Raw genomic sequence first — 12976 nt, 5'->3', positions numbered from 1 at the left:
TAGGGTTCCTAAAATTCCATTAACTTCAAAATTATACACAGCTAGCTTGGGCTGGATTTGAACCAGTGACCTAGGAAAAGAAACATTCATCTTTAGCTTCAAGTTCTACTGGAATAAAGTATTGCATCTGTATCATAAATGAAGCTGTGATAATAAGATTGTAAAAATGGAAAACTAAGCATCCTGACCAGACTGGTCCATACACGGTTGGTAATCTGAAAGATTACTAAAAATAAAACTGTTGGCTTCCATGTTTGTATTTTTTTCAGCACAGGTCTGATCAGCTGACCAAATGAAAGATAATTTTCTCCATCAGCCCTGCAAACTCAACCTGGCATCTGAAAGTTATGGTAATTACTTTATATTAATTTATCTTTAGAGCACTCTGAAAACCAGCTGTTAGACAGTAAGCAAGTCTCAATCTTACCAACAGCGAACTCTTGCTCCCCCTAGAATTGATTTCTTAAGATCCCATGGCCATGTATCTGACCTGCTAGCTAGACCATACAAGCCCCATCAAGTCAGGAATTACACACGATGGCGTGAGTAAAGTTTGCAGAATAAATATTTCAGTCAGTGATAGTATGCCTAACAAAACATTGGAGCAAATATACATCGATTCTCTGCCCACCAGCTCCATGATACTTCTATTTTCTTCATAAAAAGTTGAAACAAAATTTACTACAACCAATAAATTCAAAGGCAAACCTAAAATGCACTGCTTTCCTCACCTTCAGAAGTTATATGCACAACAATCACATACCTCATGATTTGCAGTACAAAGACAAGATGGAAAGTATCAAGCAGGCAATATCAGATCACATCCATTGCAATATCTTCACCCTCCCCCCCACAAAAGGCCTCATTTAACAAACAACAACAACAAAAGGATCAGCCTGAACTTGTTTTCGTGGTTTTGTAGATGTAATAGTGTGTTATTTAACAAATTTTGTGTTAAAGTCAAACACAATTGTATTAAAAATATGATTCTAACACAAATCCAAAAAAGCAACATCCAGTGCACAGTCATTACAGGGCAACATCTGGATTTCCACTGTTCTTGGTAATGATCAAAAAAAAATCTACATAGATTTTTCTCCTTTTGTGAATTTCCATGAAACTTTTAATAGAGGTGCTTGTGAGGATAAATATATTAAAAGATTGTGAAGTGCTCTGATACATACTGATGAAAAGCACTATATTAAAGTTAGGTACTGTTATTATTAGTTTGTAAAGCAACATTTCATTGAACGTGTCAGTTTCCAACCACAGAACAGATGAATCCATTAATATTCGCTATAGTAGGCCTAATAACTAGATATAAAGAGTGACAATTTAATTTAACTCTAAATTTAGTTCCCATAATCTCACAAATTCTGGGGCAGGGAATATAAAATGGCCCCTCTAAATTTCAATAAAAATGTAGATTTCTTTGTACCCTTATAATGTTGTAAAGTCATTTATCAGTTTGTTAGTGCAAGAGAACCTGACATTGAAATTGACCAATTTAGTTTCATTTTCTAAGATATGCTACTTATCATTAATAGGTAAAGAGTAAATAGATTTTTTAATTCAATTTTAATAATCCAACATATGAATATTTGGAGTATTTTTATATAAACCCACCTATTTTTATATACACCATAACCAGAGCTACAAACACCAATGACATTGATCATGGAGGTAACTGCCTATTACCTCAAACTGGAAAAGAGGGACGGGCAGTGGCTATTATGACTGATTATACAACATGGGTTCTCAAACTTTTTCTTTCTGAGCCCTCCCTCTTTCCCCCCCCCCACCCCCAACGTGCTATAAAAATTCCCCAGCCCACCTGTGCCACAACTACTGTTTTTCTCCATATTCAGTAGGTTAAAAGCCAGAGCTGGCATTAGGGGGTAGGAAAGCAGGGCAATGGCTCAGGGCCCAACTCCACAGGCAGCTCTGTGAAGCTAAGTTGCTCAGGCTTTAGCTTCAACCCTGGGCGGCGGGGCTTGGACTTCAGCTTTCTTCCCTGGTCCCCAGTGAGTCAGCCTTGCTCTCTGGTTTATTCTGGCAGACCCCCTAAAACCTGCTTATGGCTCCCTAGGGGGCCCCGGATCCTTGGTTGAGAACCATGGCAATAGAAGACACTGCCATTTGTCCATATCTTAGTCATTGTTCTTTCATATATTCTAATATTGGAAAAAACACAATAATGTGTATTAGTTTCCAGGCCAAAAAGCAATTTCTCAAACACAGTGGCAACCAGTTGATGAATAAGAGTATCTCAGAATGCAAGCAGCTTGCCTCCCAGGTGTACCGCAAATGTCATAAATCCTAAATAAGGGAAGATGTCTACCACAAAGTGATGAAAAAAGGCATCTCCCAATAATGAGATTAGGACAATTATCATTTACATACTTAAGCACTTTCTCTTACATTTAGATTAGTTTCCAGTCTGGAAATGGATGGCAATTTAATATTTTACACTTAAAGGGAAAACAGTAAAAATGTGTGGGAGGGAGCACACTACATGTGGAAGTAGTATCGAAATTATCTGTCCTCATTTTGCAGATACCTAGTTTGGGTGAGTAAAAAATAACCTGGACCCTAAAGCATAATAATAAGGGTTGCTAACCTTACCATAAAACAGGAAGAATTCCTAATGCATTACACAACTCAGTTTGGGTCACTTCTTTCCTCCTTTTAAAGGATGACAAAGCCTGCAGAAGATGGAAGAAATGCTCTCCACAGAGCTATTGTTTTTCTTAGAATGACCATTTGCTGAGACAGTTTCCACTATCATGACCAAAAAAAAAATGCAGCTGTTTTTGTGCAATGAAAGTTATGGGGCTGAAGCACTCCTTGCTAAGGGGACAGGTGAGGGGAGAGCAGATTAAACCTATGGTGCAGCACTTGTACGGACCTTTGTAAAGGCTACCAATTCGTTTTGCAAGCCTGCAGTGAACCCTGCACTCACTACTCTCCTTCTCCCTCATTTCTTTGTGTTTGGTCCTTGACTCCTTTATGGAAGAGAAATCCCCCATTCCATTCATGGTTCTCAACAAGCATCCTTCTGTGGAGCACCGCAAAGAGATGGACACAATGAAACTACCAAGGATGTTACAAACAGTACATTAGTACCAGACCATAAGGGAGAGCAAGCAGAAACATTTCCAGCATACACGTGGAGATAGGATACCAGCAGCTTCAGCCTTCAGAGTATGATCACCCTCTCAAGTCTAGCCATATTGATACACAGAAAAAACAGTGGCTGAACCCTGAAGAATTCATTTGATCCCATCAATGAAAATACCCATTTTAGGCCTAGGCTCTAGCCCACCTGATATTCCCAAGCCTAACATTTCCTGGGTCTCCCGGAACCCAGCAAGGAGGTAACCGGCATCATTCAACCCACTAGCCCCTTCTCTACCCTGCCGCCCTCCCAAAGGGCACTCTCACTTAGTCTCTTCCAGAAGGGTTTCCTCCCCAAGCTCCCTCTGCCTTCTCTCCCCCCCCCCCGCAATGGATGGTTCCTGCCCACGCCCCTTATCCCTCCCACACCCTGTTCCAGCAACGAACACTTCCTACCCACGCCCTTCACCGCTCTAGCCACACACCCCCCCACGCGCGCGAATGGTTCTTACCCGCGCCCGTCACCCCCGCGCGAATAGTTCCTGCCCAGGCCCGTCAGCTCCAGCCCTTCCCGAGCCTCGCCCCACCCCCCACCCTGACAATACTCGGCCCACAAACATGGCGTCCAACAAAACAGCTTGCGCTGCGCCCTCCCCCGCCCGCTGTGCCGGGCAGCCTCCGCCCGCTCCCGCCGCCAAGCCCCTCTCGCTGGGCTCGGCTCCGGCCGCAAGCCGCCGGCCCCGCTCTCCCGCCCGGCCGCACTCACGCTGTGGGAGCCGCCGGAGCGCGGCTGACAGACCCTCCTGCTCCTCGTCTCCGGGTCGACGCTGCGGCCGGTCTAATGGCGGGGGCGGCCCCACCGATGCCGCTCCCAGCAGCCCCGAGCGGCCAAGCGGGCGCTGGCGGTGCCGGGCTGCCTTCGGGCTGCCGGCGGCGGGTGCGGGGCTCCTGCTCGGGCCTCGCGCGGCGCATTCGGGAGGCGCGGCGCTGGTCGCAGTCCGGCTGCGGGCTCGGCGCTCCGTCCTCGGGCTGAGAACCTCCCCTCCCCCCTCAGCACAAACAATGCGGCTTCACCACAGCGCTGCGCCGGCGGGGGGAGCGGGGGACGGGACGTGAGAGCGCCAGTCCCAGGCACCGCCCCGCCGCCGTGGGGGAGGGGCCCTCCCAGCCCTGTGTTGCAAGGGGGAGGGGGCCTGCCCCATGGTGCAGAGCCGCGGCGCGCCGCCGGGGAGGCGGCTCTCCCTGACACGGAGAGGCACGCGGCGCTGCCAACCCCGGAGCCAAAGTCATGCGTCGGCGCCCCAAAAGCACGATTGGCCTAAAATAGAATTGGGGGGGGGGTCACCCTTTTCCACTCCCTTCTGTCCCTGCAGATGTGAGAAAATTTCAGGTACAAAAGCCAACCTTTAATCCACACAAAATGCACACCTCTTCCTGGCTGCTCAGGGGGAGCCTCAACTTCCCCTCTGTTCCCCTAGATGTAGGGCCTTACTATCCATTTCCTATTACTGCTTTGACCTCGCAGCTATGCTTCTCTGCCTCCCGCTGGGCTGGACTCCTGTACCTGGGTTCCAGCAGCAGCAGTTTGTGACTCTCCCCTGCACTGCTGCCTCCTATCCCAGTATCCTCTCTGGGCTCCAGGGCTATACACATGTTAAGGCAGGTCTGTGGCTGTGGTCCCAAGGCTTTCGCACATAGCTCTGCCCACATGTCCAGCCCTGAAAGTTGTGGGATGGAAGATTTACTGAGAAGCGTCATCACAACAGCTCCTCGTGCCGGTACCAAAATCCTGTGACTCATGGATCGGAATCAGTTCATGGGAGTTGGCAACACTTCTTCCCCTGGCTGCTTGGAGGTGACTCCCCCACCACTGACCCCCAGGCTGGGTAACCTGCTATTCTATCCCCTCCATATCCCACCCTCATCACTGTCTTCTGCCCCCCCCTTAGCCTCCCACAACATCCTGCAGCCCTGAAAATCCTAAATGTGCCTCCTGCTCCCCCTTATTCTCCCCATCTACTTTTCAGTGTCTCTGCTGCTCCTCAGAGTCCCCGTGTCCTGTCTACCCATTGGGACCATAGAGTGGCAGCTTTTTTCCCTGTGGGCCTGGCTTCAGTCTTATTGAAAACAGTGTGAGTTTATTAAGGGCGGCCTCACTTCCACATGCAGATGGCCTGGAGGGAAATTGCATTGACAGTAATAGGGGATGGTGGCAATTCTGAATAAGGGAAAAATTGTGAGTTGGCACCTTTCATCATGTTTTCATGAGACAGATAAAATAACATCCCAGAATTACTAAAGTTGTGATTAAAAATCTCAAAAGTTGGCAACAATGGCACAGCCACCATGCAAGAGAGACACACAGCTTTGCCTGAGTGAGGTCTGACTGCAGAGAACTATGGCCCTGGCCCTCTTTAGCTCCAGGGCGAGAAGGAGGCCCACAAGCTTTTCTCAACCATAAAGTTATTCCTTGGGAAACAGGCATTAAGTACCTGAGTATCACATTAAAAAGTATGTGTGTAGAAAAGAGAAATCATACAGAAGAGCTGGTAAAATATACACTTAGGCCTTGTCTACATGAGAGCAATGAGGCATGTTAACTGCTGGTTGGTCTCATAGCACCACTGCAACACACCTCACATCCACACATAAAAGTGCTTCAGTGGTTCACAAATGTTACAACAAATGTTAGGTTATCTTTGTTCAAAGAAAGTCTGTTTAGGTAGATGGCACCTACCACCATAATATCTGAATGCCTCACAAACAATGGATTTGTCCAAACATAAGAATGGCCCTAATGGGTCAGACCAAAGGTCCATCTAGCCCAGTATCTGTCTTCTGACAGTGGCCAGTGCCAGGTGCCCCAGAGGAAATGAACAGAGCAGGTAATCATCAAGTGATCCACCCTGTTGCTCATTCCCAGCTTCTGGCAAACAGAGGCCAGGGACACCATTCCTACCCATGCTGGCTAATAGCCACTGATGGACCTATCCTCCATGAATTTATCCAGTTTTTTTTTGAACCTGTTATGGTCTTGGCCTTCACAACATCCTCTGGCAAGGAGTTCCACAAGTTGACTGTGCATTGTGTGAAGAAATACTTTCTTTTATTTGTTTTAAACCTGCTGCCTATTAATTTCATTTGGTGGCCCCTAGTTCTTGTGTTATGAGAAGTAGTAAACAACACTTCCTTATCTACTTCTCTACATCCGTCATGATTTTATAGACCTCAATCATATCTCCCCTTAGCTGTCTCTTTTCCAAGCTGAAAAGTCCCTATCTTATTAATCTCTCCTCATACGGAAGCCGTTCCACAGTAAATCTATCCCTGTGAAGTAGGGAAGTGTGTGTTACCATACTTAATTTACAGACGGAACTGAGGCACAGACAGTTTGTAACTTGGAAATCTGTGGCAGTGCAAGAAACTGAATCCGGATCCCAAGTCCCAGGCAGGTGCTTTAGCCACAAGACCATCTGCCATGGTGTCTTCTACCATGCCAGTATCCGCTGGTAATTTGTCAGAATGGACAGATACCACTGGCGTAATAATTCCAACATTATAAACTTCCATCACTGTCCCACAGTGCACCAATCGCTGCTGAGGTGGCCTTTCAGTTCTGATTTCTGCACTCCATTCTGTCAAGGTCAAGTTGCCTCGAAGCCCTTTACTTCCATAAAAACTACTGCACGTGCTGTAGAGTTCTTGTATGCACTATTTTCACAAAGAAAATCCATTTCCCATTTCTGTTACCCAAATGTGATCATATTGTCAACTAGTCCCAGAGGAATCCTCTTACAAGCTTGCTGCCAGCTGGTTTGAGGTTGCCGTGGAGATGCTGGTAACCATCTGGAGAGAAGAGATCCAGGGGCAGCTGAACTCAAATCATACACATTACCTGACTAGGTATCCAAAAAACTGGCTGAAATGGGCATTGTTAGAAGTGCCAAGTAGTGTCAAGAGACAGTAAAGGAACTGAAGTTCCTCTATCATGAGGCCTGGCGTAATAAAAGCCCAATTTGGGGCAGACAACAAGCCATTTTACAAAATGCTAGGGTACACACTGGATGGGTTAAAACTGGCTCAATGGCAAATCTCAAAATGTAGTTGTTAATGGGGAAATACCAACAAGCAGCTCTTGGTCCAACACAGTTTGATGTTTTTTCAACAACCTATATGATAATATAAAATTTTTGCTGATAAAGTTTGCAGATGATACAAAGATTGGTGGAGTAGTAAATAATGAGAACAGATTACTGTTACAGAGTGATCTGAATCTCCTGATTAAATGGTCACAATCCAACAAAATACATTTTAAAGTACATTTTATAGTGCAAGATAATACATCCGGGAACTAAGAATGAATGTTATACTTACAGGATGGGAGATTCTGTCTTGCAAAGCAGTGACCCAGAGAAGGATTTAGGAGTCATCATAAATAATCACTTCCACATGAACTCTCAGTGCAACGTTGTGACAAAAAAGGACTAATGCAATCCTTCGATGTATAAAAAGGGGGATATCAAGTAGAAGTAGGGAAGCAATCTCACCTCTGTACCAACACTAGTAAGACTGTGATTACTGTGTCCAGTTCTGGTGTCCACACTTCAAGAAGAATGTGGAAATACTGAAGAGATTTCAAAGGGAAAAATCACAAAAATGATCCAGGGCCAGGAAAACAAGCCTTACAAGGTGAGGCTTAAGGAGCTCAATTTATTGAGTTTATCAAAGAGAAGGTTGAAAGGTGATTTTATCACTGTGTGTAGGTACTTACACATAGAAAAGAGATCTGATAGTGGGGGACTTCTCAAGCTTGCTGGCAAAGGCATAACAAGATCCAACAGCTGGAAGTTAAAGTCAGCCACATTCAACCTTGAGATAGGACACAATTTCCTAACTGTGAGGGTAATTAAACATTGCAACAGTTTACAAGGAGAGGTGACAGATTCACAATTCTTTGGAGTCTTTGAAATGAGATTAGATTTTTATTTTTTAAAGATATGCTTTAATCCAGCTTCTGGGAGAAATTCTACAGCCTGTATATGCAGGGGGTCGGGCTATGTAGTGGTTGTGTTCCTTTCTGCCCTTGGACTCTGTGCCTGAGTATCCCTGTTCATCCCTTTCCTTCATGGGTCATGAAGAAACAGGATTGCTGCATTGCCCTTAACATACTCATAACACTTGCAACTCTGCACTAGGTTAATGACTATAATCACATGCAATGCTTCAAACCTTCAGTTGGTCATCACATGCAGGAATCAGGAATAAATGTTTTCCCCAATGCACAATTGCCTAGATGTATTCTATTTTCTTTACCTTTCTCTGAAGCATCAGAATTAGGCCACAAATGAAGAAAAGACACCAGACAGGGTGGGCCAGTGTCCTGTAGTGGTGTGTCTGTGGCTGGTGTGTCTTGCTCATATGCTCAGAGTCAAAATGACTGCCAGATTTGGGGTCAGGAAGGAATATTCCCCCATGTCAGATTAGAAGTAGGGTGACCATATGTCTCATTTTAGCTGGGACAGACCCTTTTTTAAGATCTGTCCCGGCCATCACAACTTTTTCGGAAAAAGTGGGCATTTGTCCTGTTTGCTCTTGCTTTGCTCTTGCAACTTTATCAGTTGGCAAGAGCAAACAGGACAAATGCCCACTTTTGTCAAAAAAAAGTGGGGTGTGGTGCGGAGAAACGTGTTGGGGATCAGTGGAGATGCCAGCCCCACATAGAGGAGGAGACAGGGCTGGGGAGGGGAAGGCAGTGTTCCAGCATGTGGGGGCCAGCAGCGTCCCAGCAACTGGGCAACAGCCTCATGCCGGGGGGAGAGGAGGAGGCTTGGGTGAGTGGCTGGGGGTGTCCCATTTTTCCTTTGGGAAATATGGTCACACTAATTAGACGGGACCTAGTTTTTTTGTTTGTTTATCTTTCTCAGTAGCATTGGATGTGGTTGGCCTGCTGGGCATATCTCACCTAATCAGTTCCCTGCCCTTGCAGAGGCCCCAGGCATTGGTGGAACTGCGATCTGTCCAGTTATCTGCCTATGGCACACAGTTTAGTCTTATGAGGACTGAAATGCATTGGTGTCAGGGTTCCCTCCCAACTCTGCACTCTAGGGTACAGATGTGGGGACCCGCATGAAAGACCCCCTAAGCTTATTTCTACCAGCTTCGTTTAAAACTTCCCCAAGGCAGAAATTCTTTGCCCTTGGATGGTATGCTGCCACCACCAAGTGATTTAACAAAGAATCAGGGAAAGGACCACTTGGAGTTCCTATTCCCCCAAAATATCCCCCCAAGCCCTTATACCCCCTTTCCTGGGGAGGCTTGAGAATAATATCCTAACCAATTGGTACAAGTGAACACAGACCCACCCTTGGATCTTAAGAACAATGAAAAATCGATCAGGTTCTTAAAAGAAGAATTTGTTTTAAAAAAAGATAAAAGAATCACCTCTGTAAAATCAGGATGGAAGATAACTTTACAGGGTAACAAAAAGATTCAAAACACAGAGGATTTCCCCTCCAGACAAAACTTTAAAGTTACAAAAACAGGGATAAACCTCCCTCTTAGCACAGGGACAATTCACAAGTTAAAACACAAAGATACTCTAACACATTTCCTTGCTATTACTTACTATTTCTGTAATATTAGATGTATCATTTCAGTGGGAGCTGGATTACATGCTTGGCCTCTCCCTTTGTTTCCAGGGAGAACACACAGAGAGAGCCCCAAACAAAGCCTTCCCCCACCCCAAGATTTGAAAGTTATCTTCTTTCCCCATTGGTCCTTCTGGTCAGGTGCCAACCAGGTTATCTGAGCTTCTTAACGCTTTACAGGTAAGGAGGAATTTTAGGCTACCCTTATGGTTATGACAGTTGGTCTATCAAACGTCTTTAGACTCAGTATAGGGGTGTCTGGGTGAAATTCAATGGCCTGTAATACATACATCAGACTAGATGATCTAATGGTCCCTTCTAGCCTTAAATTCTATGAAACTATGTAATCCTTAGAGCTTGCCTCTCTACCCAACTCAAGGTCCTTCTGGAAAGTAAAAAGGAACCATACTTAGTGAGGAGTGTATGTAGGAGAATGCTGGCTTTGTGAAACTTGACCAGCTGGATAAGGATCCAGGTCAGGAGATGGCAAATGCATTTCTGGAATCCCAGCATCTATTACGAGGCAAGAAGCCATAGGATCTGGAGACGGTAGCTAAGCAGTTCAGGAAAAAAAAAAAAATGTGACGCAAGGGACCCCTTACAGCAGATATGCATTTTTATTGTTGTAAAATATACCAGTGTGGGATAATTTAGCAGGCTTTGTCACAGAATTGGAATTTAGGGCCAGAAGGAATCACCACAATTAGTCTGACCTTGAGTATATCACAGATTACTGCCCCCACACAGACCGCAACAACCAAAATTAGACCAGAACACTACAGCTCTCATGAGATTGAACAATTGTGTGCCACAGGCAGAGACTAGAAGGAACTGAGGTGCACTGATTCCTGAGGCCTATGCAATAACAGGGACTTGATTAAATATACCTAGATGATCCTGGCAAGTGACCACTTCCCCATGCGCAGAGGAAACCCTGCAGGTCACTGCCACTCTGACCTGAGGAAAAATTCTTTCCCAGCCCCAAATATCACAATTAGTTAGCCCCTGAACATGAAAGCAAAAACCAGCCAGACAAGCACCTGAGAATTCTCACAGCACAGATACAGAGGACTAGCCCAGCCCATCCATCAGCCCATCTCCTGCTGTGCCATCCCTGATGTTTCAGAGGAAGTAGACAAAAATCAAAGAAACCACCCAAAATATCGGGGTGGGGGGAAGATTCCCTTCCTGGCCCCTATAGATGACAGGCTAAGGCCCTGAAGCATGATATTTTAGGAATATAAGACTTAATAAATCAGAAGGGATGCCCAAGATGGCCATGCCCTGCTCCATACCTTTACAACTCCATTATACAATTGAACTCATAAATTTGTCAAGCTTTCTCTTAAAACTAATTAAGGTGTCAGTCTCCCAACAGGAGTTGCGGGAGTAGTTCCAGAACCTCACTCCTCTTCTGGTTAGATACCTTCTAATTTCCAGCCTAAATTTGTTCATGGCCAGTTTATACTTATTTGTTCTTGTCCCAACATTGTCCTTAGCTTAAATAGCTCTTCACCCTCCCTGGTGCTTACCTTCCAGATGTATTTATATCCTCTCTCTTACAAGGCACACTCTCTATTCCTCTGATCAGTCTCATAGACTTTCTCTGTGCTGTTCTAGTTTGAATTAAACATTCTTGAATATGAGTCAAAAAATTCCCAACTAGCACAACACATCGCTTGTCCCTGTCCACCTTGGCTCCTATTTCTCCAGTCTGTCATTGTCCTGTCCCTGTTACCCTATGCTTCTCTCTCCCACAGCCTATCTGTCTTCCTCCCTGACTGCTCTTCACCTCCATGTACTCAATTGAACATGCTTCCTTCTCCTCTAGGATGCCGGTGTACCACAAGGGGCAGCACTGACAGCAGAAGAGTCTCCTAGTCAGGAACTGGCACTCAGAACAACACAGCAGGCTCAGCACTCAGGGGGAGCAATTGCAGGAACAGTCCTACCAGCCGTTGCACACTGGGAGCATGCTCAGTGGAGATGGACTATTTGGAGAATGTACATGCCCAGACTCTAACAAACCTCCACAAAGCATGTTCAAATGTCAATTTTCGGAGGCTTAAATTCTGTCACATTTGGGTTGAGTTTCACAGGGACAGCAAAAGGTGCCTATGATGACACCCCTCTGTGACGGGTTGGACCCCCCTTTCTGGGGTGCCACCTGATGTACTGGGATTTCACTGAGCGCCTCTCGCTCAACCAGCCTGGGTTCCCTCTCCACGCTTTGCTGAATTAGGCTCTCTGGCCTCTTGTAGCACATACACAGGTACGGCCACACCCTGCTGAGACACAGACTGAAGTCAGCTCTCTGTGAGAGGACTCCCCCAGCACTCATGTGCACACCCCTTTTGGGAGATAAACCCAAAATAATACTGTCTTGCACTGTATAGCAAAAGCTGCACAGTGCAAGCTCATAAAAATCCACCCTCTTCCTCAATATGAAGAGAGATGTGCTCAACTTTTCCCCACGCCGCCCAGTTAGAAATTACATAAACTGGGTTTAATGATAAACAAAATAAGTTTAACTACAAAAGGTAGATTTTAAGTTGTTAATGGGATAGCAAACTGAACAAAGCAGATTACCTTAGTATATAAACAAAACCCACAAACTGAGCTTAGGTAGGATACAAATGAGCAAATTCTCACCCTGAGTGATAAACTGGCTGGCAGATTCTTAAGGCACAAGTTGCCTTGGCTTTCCCAGGCTAAAAATCCTTCCAGCCTGGGACCATCACTTCCCATAGTTCAGTCTTTGTTCCTCAGGTGATTTCAGGTATGTTGTTGTAGGGAGAGTGAGGTCCCCTCATGTTGCCATTGTCACTCTTTTATATCTTCTCCCCACTTGCTGGAGAAAGCTTTTTTGCTGTGACCTGAGTCAAACAGTTCCCATTGTGTAGAGCTATCTGACCTGGGTCAAACAATTCCCGTTGTGTAGAGCTATCTCTGAGAGGTTTCTATTGCACACAGTTTCTGGGGTAATCCTTATGTTTGTGTGCATTTCCTCAATAAGTCACTAACATTATTTGGCCTCATCCAACATGACACATCTGAAATACAGAGAGATGGTCAATATTCCCAGCTTCAGTTTCAAAAATATCATACGAATAGGATAAACACATTCAGTAAATCATAATCTTTCCAGTGATACCTTACATGAGCCATCTTGCATAAAATACATCCTAGTTATACCATATTAATATCAGAAC

At 45.3% G+C, this 12976-nt stretch overlaps 1 protein-coding gene across 3 annotated transcripts in view; it reads right to left on the bottom strand.

Annotated features, from left to right (window-relative positions):
• Positions 1-4159, bottom strand: part of BRD1 (bromodomain containing 1) — a 107381-nt gene extending 103222 nt beyond the window's left edge. For all 3 annotated transcript variants that reach the window (XM_077834824.1, XM_077834814.1, XM_077834835.1), the window contains exon 1: positions 3884-4159. The gene's annotated coding sequence lies outside the window, so the exon portion shown is untranslated. The remainder of the gene's footprint in view (positions 1-3883) is intronic.
• Positions 4160-12976: the final 8817 nt, after the last annotated feature.

This window comes from Eretmochelys imbricata, chromosome 1 (assembly GCF_965152235.1).
Source record: "Eretmochelys imbricata isolate rEreImb1 chromosome 1, rEreImb1.hap1, whole genome shotgun sequence".
In the NCBI taxonomy this organism is placed as follows: domain Eukaryota; kingdom Metazoa; phylum Chordata; order Testudines; family Cheloniidae; genus Eretmochelys; species Eretmochelys imbricata.
The sequence above is the reverse complement of the archived record's forward strand: the minus strand, read 5'-3'. Positions and strand labels throughout refer to the sequence as shown.